The sequence below is a fragment of the Syngnathus leptorhynchus genome, chromosome 14 (genome assembly GCF_054491065.1).
Source record: "Syngnathus leptorhynchus isolate UIUO chromosome 14, UIUO_Slep, whole genome shotgun sequence".
NCBI classification, from domain to species: domain Eukaryota; kingdom Metazoa; phylum Chordata; class Actinopteri; order Syngnathiformes; family Syngnathidae; genus Syngnathus; species Syngnathus leptorhynchus.
In genome coordinates, this window is record NC_141208.1 from 7,749,862 (window position 1) to 7,764,638 (window position 14,777).

At 37.5% G+C, this 14,777-nt stretch overlaps 1 long non-coding RNA gene across 1 annotated transcript in view; it reads right to left on the reverse strand.

Moving 5' to 3' along the window:
- Positions 1 to 14,777, reverse strand: part of LOC147046385 (uncharacterized) — a 36,265-nt gene that overhangs the window by 5,299 nt on the left and 16,189 nt on the right. The gene's annotated exons all lie outside the window — the stretch shown is intronic.

Consider the following 14,777-nt stretch of genomic DNA (forward strand, 5'->3'; position numbering starts at 1 on the left):
TCTTCTCAAGAGAAGGTTTTTAGCCACCTCCTCTTCATGCTCTCTATTTCTCCAGCTTTTAAAAAATATGCATTCACATGGCACTGATGATGCAGAAAGCCTAATATTTGCATCCTACTTCCCACCAGTGTGTACACGTGACATCAGCGTGGGAGCATTATTTATGATTTGATGATATGATTATGCCTTTTCTTTAAACTTTTTAAATCATACCCCTGGCCTCAGAACAGCTATGAGTGGTTTTTTCTTTTCTCTCTTTATTTGTTTGTGGAGTACGGACACAAATGGAATTGTAAAACAGTAGCCCCCTAACCTGTTGCCTGCTGCTCTGCAATGAGATCACTGGCTATGAAATATTAAAACAAGATGACTAATCTACTGTAATTGTCATTTATGGGGCATCGTATGACAGTGTAGAGAGCCTCGTGAATCAAGCATGGATGAATGACGTTTGAAGCATCATCACAAAGATTTCTACAATGGTCTCAGCAGAGCTGCAAGTTGAATGAAGAGCTTTGTAAACTCCATCAGACAAAAAGAAGTTAGAGGCATCTCCAGGAGCGAAAGTAACTTCAGTAAACCTGAGAACAAGTTGAAAATAACTCAGTGGGAATAACTGGGGATGAAAGTCAGACTTGCAACTCAGGTTTTCAGCAGGAGTTTGTCAGATGTTTGAGAACACACGCCGCTGCACACAGCTGCATCTGTCAAAGTTCAGAGAATGTTTAGAGATCGTAGTGCTCCTGAGAAACATTGATGTCAACCTGGAAGGGCTGCACAGCAAGAATCCCTCAAGGTGAACAATACAAAGCGCTGTGGACATACAAGCACGTATAGCAAAAAAAATGCTCTGTGAAGTCAGAAAATTCCAGGAAGTGAAATATTTTATATTTAGTATATATGAATATTTTATATTTAGTATATATGACTGTTTTTTTTTGTTTTTTTACGATATTTCGATATATTTACGATATATGTCTGAGTCTAATGGCCAAGGCTTATACTTCCTTATTGTCAGAGTTTGTCATGATCAAGTTGGGCCTTTTATTACTCTGAAAGCTTGCACTGAACGAACAAGCGCACGGGAAGACAAGTGTCCTTTGATTAAGCGACATCAGGAGACTGAAATAGGCCATTGGACCTCTGTGACAGTACTTGCTAGTCTTTGAGGTTATACTCAGGAAAAATAATTCTGATAGTACAAAGAAGAAATAAAATTCTAATAAATGTTGACTCGGAGTCAAGGCATTCAAAAAGACTGGATAGTTTGCAATCATTCTGCATGTTTTCGATAAAGTCTTTCTTGTGAAGAGACAGGTTAAGTGTGATGTTGAATTTAATCTGACAGCGGTATTTTGATTCACATCACATCCGTACTTTGAGTGTCAAGCTTGCCAACTTGCTCGTTATACAAATAAACAGCAGGTACAAAAGCTATTCCAAAATCTTTGTTAGATATTTCAGGCTAATTATAGTCGTTGCTTTTTGGAAATGCTTACAGCTGTCGGCTGCTGTCACATGTTGTCAGGTTGAGGTTCATAATGCAAATTTCCACCAACTTCACACAATATTTGTGTTTTAACTGTGTGCTTATTTTTATGTAAAAGCAGGTAGACTGGTGAAAAAGCCCTTCACATGATTTAAAATCTATCAATGTTGGAAAAACATGTATTATTCATCATGCATTTTCTGAAGAGCAAAAAAAATCCATAAACTCACTATTCCAAATATGATATAAAATGCAACGTAATGTAATGTAATATATATAATATAAAATACCTCAATCATTACATTTTAAAGGGTGAAAATTTCATGCAGGAAAAAAAAACCCAATAACCCAAAAAACTCCACAGGCATACAGTATTCTATCCTTTGACTCCCTAAATAAAAAGGAAATAAGCATTATTGCCACACAGCAGAGGCCTATTTATGTCACCTACCACATACAGCATATTCTTTTGTGGCTGACTTTATTGAAACTTATTACCTTCATAAATCCTAACCCTGGTAAAGAAATGATAAGGATCCATCAGTAAAATGCTCACATGTGCAATAGACTGGATATTAGATATCTTTGGTCATCTGTCATTCGAGGATGCTGCTCTGAATTGTAATGATATTGACTTTCATCCATGCATTGTTCATATTGCTCAGCCTGAATGATGGTGGGGGGGCAAGGCAGGGCCCACCCTAAGTAAATCGTTAGTCAATCACATGGTACATAGATATGGAGAATGATGCAGACTCATCTTCCCACCTATGGGTAATTTAGAGCCCTTAATTAGTATAGAATGCATGTTATTGGAATATGGGAGGACTACTGTACTTGGCTTGCAAAAAAATTGTAATGTGATTATGCCTTATTTTTCTGCAACTATAACGGAATACACAACTCCATGTTAAAATTCACCCTGTGGGCCGGTTTTGATTAGATAGTCAGTCACATCCGCAGAATAAATGGATATTCATGTTCCTTCGCTATTTCATGACATCATCATGAAATGAAAGTGCCATTTGATAAATTATTCAAATGTTTGACTCTATGCAGCAAGGCTAAAAAAAATTATGCATGGTGAACTGCAATAGCAGGCTGGACTATTTATGATCTTACTTTAGGAGGTGACAAGAAAAAAGGTTAGTGTACAGTGCTCATGAAAGTAAAATACTAATGGTGTTTGGTAGTAATGTTGCAGAAATATTATGGTAGGAACTACTACATCTGTGAACTTATTAAAATAGTAGAATAACAATTGCAATTTTTCTCTCTCTTGCTCTCACTTTCCAATGAATATCCAATTCCGTAGTCCATCATAAAAGCAGCCTTACGTTGAATCAGAAATAAAACATTTACTTTGAAAAACAATGATCAACATGGTCTATTTTCTGATGCAATGTCCGGTTTTCAATAAAAAAAAAAAGAATGGGAATTCATAATGTTTATTAGCTGATGCATCAAATCAGCAAATTAAATAATTTAAATAAAATAATTAGAACAATAATAATTTGTTGCAGCCCTAGAATTAAATATTACATATTGAATATTTTGTGCTTCATCCACTTCAGTTGAAATCATCATTAATAATTTCATGCGCTGCACATATTAGTTGTGCACCTGATCCTGTCTTATTTTTTACAAATGGATAGTATATTTTTAAATATATCATAAACGTTACAGTGAGCTTATTAGTTAATGTTTTCTAACTTACAAACTTGAACAGAGGTGAAAATCAGTGACGCAGGATCTTTTTGTGTTCCAAAAAGTGGTTTGATCAATAGAATCCTAACAATAATGTCAAAGAGCCAGAGGAAAATGGAGGTGAAGTGGACTCGGAAATGATTGTTTAAAAAAAAAAAAAAAAATACAACAACAACAAAAGTGCTGTGCTTATCAGCTGTGCCTCCATGTGAAAGCCCAATGAAACAGATGATGCACATACACTGAACAACAAAAAAAAAAAGACACAGCCGTGCCAGATTTTTAACAAGGAACTGGTCAAGCAAAGCACTCTTCTTCCTGCAGAGCCAGAAAGGAATCAGGAGGTTGGCGACTGCAATAACACAATAGCTCAGTGCTGTCTCCAACAATGAATAAGCAAGAAGCAACAAGAAGAAAACATAAAAAATCCACGAGGTAACATTGCCCACATACATGCTGCCATATTAAAAAAAATGGACCTAAATTTAAGGATATTGATTACCTAAGGATCCAAACAGGCTGGCAGGATGTCTCCCACCCACGACGTCAAACAATCTCTTCTAACGCTCTCAAAGAAAACAAAATGGTGTAATCTCAAGGTGCAAAAGACTCCCGAAAGACATCACTTAACCAAATGAAAACATCAAGCAAAACTTAATAAGCTCTCAGATAAACAACAGCAAAGCATTTATTCTAACTAAAAGCGGTGAAATAAACATAAACCCTCAGGGCAAACACTGTTCAGCTGACAAAAAGAAAATGACAAAATGAAGAATTAATTAAAGTGTGACAAAACAGCAAGTGTTATTAGGAAGTTCACTGAAAAATAAAAAGTGAGGGTCGGGCTAAGAGCGTCCTACACAACACTTCAACGCTACTGAGACATCACCAGAGGCCAATGGCACGACCCACGTGCAATTTTTAGCTTGGCAAAGACAGAAAGACAAAAGAGAGTCGTTTAGTGGGGTGAACAATCAGTAGAAGCAAGCCTTTGTGTAGTAAGGGCACATTTAACCTATAGCAAGCAGTGGCAGGAGCCAAGAGAATGTAACTGCATGAACAGGTGCCTCGTGTCACTTGGGCTTCATTAGGAGGTTAGCAGAGGAGAAAGAAGAGTCAAGCCTGAGGCAGCAACACAACCCCTGTCTCCCTCCCTCTTCAAGCCAGGCCAAGTTAGATGAGCTCTTACGCTTTGCATTTGACAAAGTTAGTTGTTGGATCACCTTGACCATGTTTACACTCGAAACACAATATCTTATAAAAATTGCGCTGTGTTTATAAAGCTCAGTCTAATTATTAACCAAAGAAAATGGGAAAAATGGTTATTAAAGTAAACAGCAAAGCACTTTGGGAGAAATCATTGTCGAATGGAAAATTCCTGGGAATGAACACACTGACTGAAATATGACTGAATAAACTGTAATGCAACAATAAATATGATTTACAAAGTCAATACCTTGTGGCAGGTGTTTGTTGGTTTGTTATTTAAAACCAGAGTCTGTTTGTCCTTTCATACTGTTGCGGACTTATTGCATTTGTGTGGAAAAAAAATATACAGGAACAATGCAGGTCGAATGACAAATAGTCTATTTCGGGATCACTGTTAAATAAAATCACATTGACGTGTGTGACAGTTATTGCTCATCTGGTTTCATCTTCAAATATGTGATACAAGTCTGTTTAATTTTCTCAGCCGTCGAAAAGCCGGAGACCGCATTCTTTTTTCCTTTGGTGCACGTGTCAGCTCCAATAGAAAGGAACGTGATGCTGTTTAAATATTTTAGTAGCGTTTCCTGTGTCTTCTGATCTAAAATGCATAATGTGATGACGGTGACTTGGAGTCTGTCACAAGAGATTTTTCATTTTAAGTCTGGAGTTGGCAAAGACTTGTGGAAGAATATTGCCTGCATTGTTTTCTTTCAATCTACGGCAGTGTGAAATTAACTTGTTGCACCTTTACAACGACAAAAAAAAACAGTGTTTACACATCAGTGCATTTTCTGCTTTCCACTCAAGCTGAACATCCACAGCTATCTTATTGCCAGAAACATCCTGACAGAAATGAAGACCCAGATGGCCGAAACATTTTTTGAATTACTTGAGCATATTCATTTTGCCCAAAATTTGAAACCAATGAAATAGACAAGAGACAGAACATGAAGTCAGGTTAACAAATAATTTTCTAATCAGTCATAGTTTAACTCAAGACTTTTCTACAGTTTAATATCATGTCAAATTGGCAATTAATTTGCTGACTTTATCAAGTGCCTTCAGGATCCTTTACTAATCGAAACCACTTTTATTCTGGTTATTTGTGTTTCATTGTGACATTGTTAGAAATACTGCCATACATTACAAAACTATCAATTTATGGAAACATATTACATGAAACTTCGGTTCTCTTCATTAGCCATATGCTATTGATACACAGTGCTTCAGAGGTGCTTTGGAACACATGGGATGTGAAAAACCGCAGCAGGTTCTAAAATCTATTTCCTGCCCCTTGATCAGTCAAAAATTGGTGCACACAAATGTGTGATTGGTCAATATCTTTGTACTTGAATTCCCTAAAAGATTTAGAACAGCTTCAGACCTCGTACAAATAGTCCAAATAGCACAAACCCCCCCAAAGTGTCCTATCTCCCTCCTCCAGTGGGCAATGTAAAAACTAGTCTATATTTCGTTAAATTAACAACATAACAAGGTCTGTTCAAATAGAATTAAATTAAATGCATATCAAAAGTAAGATGATGTTTATTTTAATATAATATAATAATTAATAATTTAAATAGTAATCCCCCCCCCTAAAAAAAAAAGCAATGGCCCGCAATGCCATTGTCAGAATTTTTTTTGGCCCACGTCCAAAAGTAATTGCCGACCCCTGGTATCGGCTTTTATGAAATCATTAATAACAACCTCAACAACTCTATTTGCTATGGTTGATAAATTCACTGTATAATTTCCCAATCAAATAGCGCCAGAAGCTCCTCAACAAATAAATGTGATAAATTTGAGTGGGAAAGTACAATCCATCAGGTCAAACATCAGCACAAAGCAGCACAATTACAAATTATTCAACATGCTACCTTGAATGGAAGGGAATCTTCAAAGTGTTTAATCCTGGTGTGATATGTTAAGGATTTTCTTACAGTTCAACAGTAGCAGAAGTGATTAAAAAAAAAAAAAAGGCTTCAGAATCAGATTTCAAGCTTAATTTTTTTGGGGTAGTAGAATAAATGCATAAATTATATTTAATGAAAATGATGTGAGGCCAATTCTGCGTCTGTTTAAAAGAGATAGTTCAACATTTGGGGAATAATAGATAATGAGGAAACGAGCCTTCTCATCTCTTGAACAATAGTAAGCTGGAGCCAAGGGTTAGCTGAGATGTGAAGTCAATAGTCGAGATGGAAAATACTTGCGTGCATGCATATCACCCTATAGGAAGTGCAAGATCTCTTTGTGTGTTGTTTAATAATTCCTTCAATGAATTGATTCTTATAATAGTTCAGATGGATTGAGGCACACTGTTATCACTTTTATTAAGAAGTGCGATGACATCCACCACACACATTTGCGGTGCTCAGAATGTGTATACCAAAATCACGTTACATCATCTACGCCACAAAATAGATCGGCTGTTATTTGGTCTTTTGTCTACGGTCTACTTTCTGTCACCAAATTGTGAGGTGCGCTGGCGGCGTTTAATAATGACCTTGGTCTGCCAAAATGCCCAGCGAGGTGCAGCACGTTCTGCCAGATTCCCAAACACAGTAAACTAGACTTGCCCAAACAGAAAAATTATTAAACAAAGCGCAAAGCACCGATGCTAAAAAGAGTGATTTCCCCACAGTGATGCTAATTGATCAATTTCACAACCGACCATTAATTTTTAACCACACGGCCAGAAAGGTTTGGATATTTTTTCTGCATAATAAATAAAATCACCATGTCAAAAGTGCTTGTCATATTTACAATGATACATTTGTAAGTAAAGTCTGAAATCCGGAAGGGCAAATACTTTTTCATGACACTATATGGAAAATAAATTATGTATCAAAGTAATTTTATGTTTTGTGGCAAAAGTCTAGTTTGTATAAGGCAATGAATGCATTTTTAACAGCAAAACAACACCTTAAACTTTTAATGAGGTCCTTCTGGTATAATGCTACTTAAGGCTATTCCATAATACAATAATAATAATTTCCTTCACAAATTAGTTGTGAAGTAGTTTTCTTTTGCTCTTTGTATGCTTTGTCAAATAAAGAAATTTGGTTCAGTCAAGCAATTGTTCTAAAAAAATCATATGGAAGAATCTTTTCTTAACTTTTGTTTCTCTTTCAATATATATCTACAGGTTACACTGTATTTGAATTCAGATTCAGCGAAAATACATTGCAGTAATCACAACAAAGAAATAAAACATTAAATTCCAGGGAATGTTAAGTGTGCACAAATCATGAAGGTCCAACAGTATTTGACCATATTTGTGATGTGCTCAGCATCGCCTGGTGATGGCACCATTGCTTCTCCGAATGTTAACCATCACTTATTTTTCTCCTGCCCTTATCTGGAACAGTGTGACTTTAAGGGAAGTGGTTAAAGGTTAAATACTTTTCTCAAGAGTGCTCCACACAGTCCCTCATCATCTGCTAAAATCCGCATACAAAAAGCTGCGAGCTATAAGCTCTCAGATCGCCATTTTACAACGTACTTATCAACTGGAATGCTGCACTTCAGCTTTAAGACTGTATGCTAATCACATGGCTCAGATTCAACTACAATTATTTAGCCTGCAATTCTGAATGTAAAGCAATGTAACATTTTGAGGGATGAGCTTGGTGGGTTTGGCCTTGTTTATTTCTGAGCACACATTCTTTTGTACTGCTGCTCCATAACAATATTTCATGCTCAGTGGAGCGTAACAGATCCTCCTCAGCTATCACAACACTGCTAATTAAAGGAAGGCATTCATGAATTGGATCTCAGTCTACAGATCTATAGTCAGTAAAGTCAGTATGAATGAACCACCAGGAAATGTCTCCCATGTGTTTAATCTCTTATTGTGCCATTTGCGAATTGCCGTAGTGCTTGCTCAGAGGGTTTTACATACTCTGCCAGCAGGATGTTTCTGTCAACATTCAGATTTCGATAATGCTGCATTCCAGCCCGTGTTGTAATACACATGCCCGTGGAGTCTCAGATGCTTTTAAAGCACACATTCGAACCAGGGTGTTAGCACCTGTTAGGCCATTTCCACATCAGGGCAAATTCACAGGGGATCAGAAGGCCTTGGAAAAAAAAAATCAATAACTCTGCCAGACACATTGGAGCTGGTGTTATGAGTGACCATGACTTATGACACCAACGAAATGGGTGACTGCAGGTGAATATCAAGACAATGGCTGAAAACGTCTGACATTCAGGTGAGTTTTTGTCCAGCTAATATAATACTAATACTAAATCGGTTATTTTCTGTTTTGGCTTTATTATGGCTAATGGTGACTAAGTGATTATGCAATATCAACCTACCTTCAAGCCTGGGATGGATATATTAAGTGCCTATGAATGTACAGTGCATAATTCATTATGCAACCACACTTCATTGTCTCAGGGAATCACAAAGTGCGTTCATGCGGACCGTTATCTTCACTGAGCTCTCAACTTTAACAGGAATAATTTCAAACTGAACTTTTTCTTTCTTCAATTTTCTGAGAAGAATAACATCAAACCCATGAAATGTATGAATTTTCATGGATACCGATAAGGATTATATTTTAGAATTTAAATAAGTGTCAGTTTGGTTTAATTAGGGAAGTTGTTGAACATAAATAGATCAATAATTTCATAAATTTGCTAAGCAATTCACACAATATGCGACTAACAAAACTTGCCTATGGTAGACCACCATTCGTTTTTTTTTTTCCCACTGTGTTTGGGTCCTTGACATTTGCAATTGCTGTGATCCTATTTTGTCACAGGCCTGGTGTCTTTCAGAATTTAAGCTTTAGTTGCTCTTTGGCACATTGTCAGAACATCCCATTCTCTCCCATGCCTCTTTGTTGCACACTCAACCACTGCTGCGTCCAGCCCTGCCCTTGGCAGTTACTTTGTTTATGCCATTCATTGTAAAGGGTCTGCATTGAGTCTTTTTCAAACAAAATGGAAACAGTGTCCAGGCATATGGGTCGACTAATATTGTAGAGGGTGGTAATCTAGTTTGTGCTGGTACTGGAAGAATCTCTATTCTACCATCAAATGTGCCAATGTACCATTACTGTTCAGTTATTTTGAAGCTAGCATTTGAAGGTACATTTGAGTCATATTCCATTAAAGGTTGATCAGTATTTTTTCTCAGGCTTGTCTACAAGAACCAAGATATAAAAAAAAAAAAAACATTTTAAATGTGCTTTGGTTTTTCCTCCTATTGAGTTTTGGGTTGTTTAAGATTTCGGGTAACGGCAACCAGAGTAAAGGTTGTATTGTTTGCACTGATGCATCACGTATTGTATTTTTCCAAAGCTTTTTTTTTCCATCAGCAGAACATGTCCATGAACCGGCACCAGTTAAATTAAATTTCAAGCCAAATCACAAAATAAATAATATTGAAGTGAAAATACAGAGGCTATCTAAAATATGACTTATGAAATTGAGCTTCCAATATAAAAGGAAAAGCCCATGATACAATAAAATCATATCCTGTATATTTAAGCTTCAGAAGAAAACAGAAGGCTATGACTGCAATTGGGTGGGTTTCCAAGTGTGAGCGTTCTCACTCCGTAGGTGTTGGGGTTGCAGGAGCTTGTTATTCTGGTCTTGTTTCTGCGACAGCATGCATAGTGCCAAGCTAACTGTGCAGCCATATTTAGTGATAGCAGCTGGTGAGCCTGCAAACATGCAAGAATGCACTCTTGCTTATCCCTGCCCAATTTCCATCCCTCCCTCCTTCTCTCTTGCTCACTTTCAGACATTCTCATTAAGAACAGAAGAAAAAAAAAAAACATCCGGATGACAAGCACAGCCAAGTTCTCCCCAGGTTTAAATCACACTGACAATTCAAAGAGGCATTTGTACTAACTTGCACTAACTTTACCCCAAAGCGCTGAAATGACTTAAAATTTCTGTGAGGCCATTTGTAATACTTTGAGCTGTAGAAGCTGGGTCAAATGATTTATTATGCTGTCCTAACATTAAGTCATGTCAGTCATCACTATGTCTAGCGGTTCTGCTTTTAATATTCTGTTCGGAAAATCCATCCATCCTTTACACTCTTGTCCTCATTCAGGCAATACGTTTTTGTATTCAGAGAACTGGTAGAGTACCGACTGTATATATTTCTGCTAGTGTGGGGAGAGCCGTGTTTGCAATAAAAATATTGCATGTTCGCCGGTCGCTCCAATTTTCCACATCCAATGTGGGAACAATATTGTTGCATGATTCAGCATTTGAGGTAAGGTCTATGAACCGTATACAGCATACGTCTGTCTCTGGACTTAGCCTCACTCTGACCATTTTATGTCGTGTTATTATCTGCGCACATTGAAAAAAAAAAAAAAAAATAGCGCCCACAGATATAGTCAACAATTATATTTACTTTGCAACATGAATCACATTTTAACCACAAAAAACATTGTGCAAGCTCCCGGGGGTCTAAATTGTTTTCTTCCATCCCTAGCACTTCATTAGTGGGTGTTGTAGATGAAATCTTTCAAGCAAGAAGTTAGATGATGGACAATACAATCCTCACAGCAAAATAAAGAAAATGATCACATCAAGGTGAAACGAAAAACAAGAAAAAGTGAGACAACCCACACAGGGTTGTGATGTATAGTGATAGAGAATCTTTCTGTCCCTGCTCTGAGGGGGAGGCAGTGTGCAGAACATTTTACCTCCATCTATTGAGTGCTGGAGTCTGATGGATAGAAATATTCCTATCCTGGCTATAGGCGCGTTTCCCTTCATTTGTACATTTTGACTACCGTCATCTCCCTCCTCATGCGACCTCAAGGTCACTGGTTATTATAGGAATGCAGAGACCTTCTCATGGGACGGGTGAGGGACAATTTTGTCAACAGGAAATCACACAGCAAAGATCAAAAGGTCATGGTGAAGACAATGACATATTAAGGTAGAGTGGAGACTGAGCAAGTTCAAATAGCTTCCAGTCAATAATAGGAGGTGGACACAATTTCCTCTTGACCTGTGCAATCAAAGCCATTCATTCCCGCAGCTAGCTGTGATTACAAGCTTTGGGGCTTTAGAGGTTGAGCTCATGAAGTGTGTTTTTTGATCGTCTAATGTTTGAAGGAGTTCCAAGAACATTTACCTTTTTTAAGAATACATCTGCTAATTACTTGCATGCATTACATTTATTATTTCCGCACCACCCTTTACATCTCTTACATTTATTATTTATTCACACCAAACCCACATTTGTTGCAAAATAGTGTGCACAGCTTTATATCGACGTGTGGTATAATGACTACTATTTTTTTTCAACCAAACAACTGCTGCAGAGCATTGGGCATTTGTTTGTTTGTGCCTATAGAAATACAGTATGTTGTCCACTGAGTGGATACATGACCTAAAGGCGACCTACCCACAAGCAAACATCCACCCACTCTGTGTTAGACAAGAGTGTGGCTGGCTACCCATTTACAGCAGGTCCTTCAACCTGTAAGGTTGCTGGAAAAAAAAAATGCTTTAACTAGATCGCACTAAGCCCTAGTCTTCAGATCGAAAATCCAAGAATGAGTCACAGTCAACAGGCGTTATGAACCTAATCAACAAACCTGTCCTATAATAATGGAGACATGATCTATCGCAGGCATCCTGTTAGTTATTTTTATATTTCCAGACATTTTAGAACTCTTTTGTAACATACATTAAAGCCAGACCACAGTTTGAAGAAAGGTTTATGTTTTGTTTAGAGAAATTCCTTGAGGGATAAAGCACAAGAAAAAAAGCACTTTTTATCCATCCATTTTCTGAACCGCTTAGTCCCCACGGGGGTCGCGGGCGTGCTGGAGCCTATCCCAGCCGTCATCGGGCAGTAGGCGGGGGACACCCTGAACTGGTTGCCAGCCAATCGCAGGGCACACAGAGACGAACAACCATTCGCACTCGCACTTAGGGACAATTTGGAGTGCTCAATCGGCCTACCAAGCATGGTTTTGGATGTGGGAGGAAACCGGAGTGCCCGGAGAAAACCCACGCGGACACGGGGAGAACATGCAAACTCCACACAGGGAGGGCCAGAGGTGGAAATCAAACCCGCACCCTCCTAACTGTGAGGCGGATGTGCTACCCAGTGCGTCACCGAGCCGCTCTACCTTTTTAGGTCTCCCAAAAAATAAAAATAAAATACAAATCAACTTAGTAATATTGTATCTTCAGCACTATTAAGTGCTTGCTCATGTGGGGGTTGTTTTTTTGGACCTGCTAAATATAGAAAGTGTTTTGATATAACTGTTGTGAATTGGCACAATATAAATAACTGACTTGACTACCGCCAGCTTCCTTTCACAAGCAAAAAAAAAAAGCAATGGCAAGAGAAAAAAAAAGACAGGTGTTTGTAGAGGACGTCATACATTACCAAGCGAGACATGTTTATATTTTTAAACAGTCATTACTGTGTGACAGCTGGGTGTCTGTCATCTAGTTTGTCTTGCTATGATTTATTTGCAGTCTGGCAGATCTGAATTTCAAATCACAGCTTGCACAACGGTGCTCATTCCCGGGAAGTCAGTATTCCCTTTGAGACTCATAAGCAAGATAGCCACACTTTAAAATAAAATGGCCCCTTTGCAAGGACCCAAGTAGTAAAACAGTACGGGGCAGTTGGCTTTGTATTGGCTGTATCTGTTTCTCTTTGGTGTAATACTGTCTTTAGACCGAAGAAGACTGATGATGATATTTGTTGCTATGTGGGCATGAGGAAATATTTTATATATATATAAAATAGTCATCCAAGCACAAATTTTGTTAAAACTGTGGTTAGCTTGTGATCACGTGTTAGGCCATGACCAATAAAATTGTGGCCTAATGAAAGTACTTAGGTATTTTGCAATGGTTTGGGCTGAGTAAAGCATGGATAATAGCATGAAAAGAAGCCCTGAGGTCAAACATGACCTATGAACCCACTCATTTTAAAATGGAATAAGTTAATTCAAGTAATACTTTGAAATTTGTTCCAAAGCAAAATAAAGAAAAGAGGACCATGGAGTGTGGGGCTTTAAGATCACTAACCAGTCAATAAGGTGATCACCACAACACATTTGAGAAGGGAAGCAACAGTGGAATGTTCCAGCGAGAGCAGTGTTAAAGACGGTACTATTAGTGATTTAAATCAATGAATTGATTTCTACCATGATTCAGAGGAATTTCCCTACGCTGTTAACATATTTACGAATGACATACAATAACAAAGACCACACACGTGTATGAATATTATCAAAATATGCCTTCAAATAAAAAGTCCAAAAATCACAAATCAACAGATGATATTTTATCAATTAATCTAGATATAGAAATAAGATGCATTGATGTTTTTTTTTTTAATAGCCTACATTAATAATGTTGCTGCAAGACAAGCAGCTGATGAATGAGCCATCACAATAAATAAATCTGCTGATGCAAGTGCAATATGTTTCTTGTGTGTGGTGATATCTAAATGCCATCTTTCTTAATGACTTTTTTATGGATAGTTAGTTTTCTCAGTGAACCACAGTACCCCAATAATGACTGTAGAAACAACATTCATGTCAGTTTCCTGAAATCCTAAGAACCTCACACACAGAACTCCCCTGAAATAATGAAAATATTTAGCTAAAAAAAAACAAGTCAAACTGTTGCAATAACACATTCGTGTTCTCCCGTCAGTATCTACTCTAAATAGTAAATGTTGTTTTTGTTGGTCCTCTTATCTATAGGTTGTCTGACCTTCATTCAGTCAAGTGACTATTTAGTTTACTTTCTTTTTTATTTAGTTTACCTTAATTCACGATTTAGTTTTGCCATTGCCAAACAGTCCTGTCATGCTCTTGCTTTTCTCAGACAATTCATACGCCAGCCTTTGCAAAAAGATTGCGTCATGTGGACAGTTTGCTACCGTGAAAATCGACATTTGAAAAAGTCGACTGTTGACCTGTTTACTGTTGGGGACTATATACAGCATATATTTTTTCTTGTTTTGAGTTCCTCTTTATTTGCAATAATGAAACTATTTTTGTGATTCTTAGTCAAACATGAGACATCATTTTTAGAGCAATCATCGCAATCTCTGTTTATCTTTTGGTTTTTAGTTTGACAGTGAAGCAGCTCATTTCAATTTCTTATCTTATGACTCTTTAGTTTTGGTTTATTTTCCGTGACTCATGTGCATGCCAACCCTGTCTGCTGAGCACTGTGAACTGCACCCAAGGTCTAACTACACCATTCTTTGGTAATCCTCAAAAATCACATTTACAATTCATGTAAAGCAAACCTCACGCTCTGAACAAAATCAGACTCTTTCAAACCTACAATGTGTATTGATCCCTGAAGGAAAATTCCATTTTCATCCACCAAGCAATCAATTTTC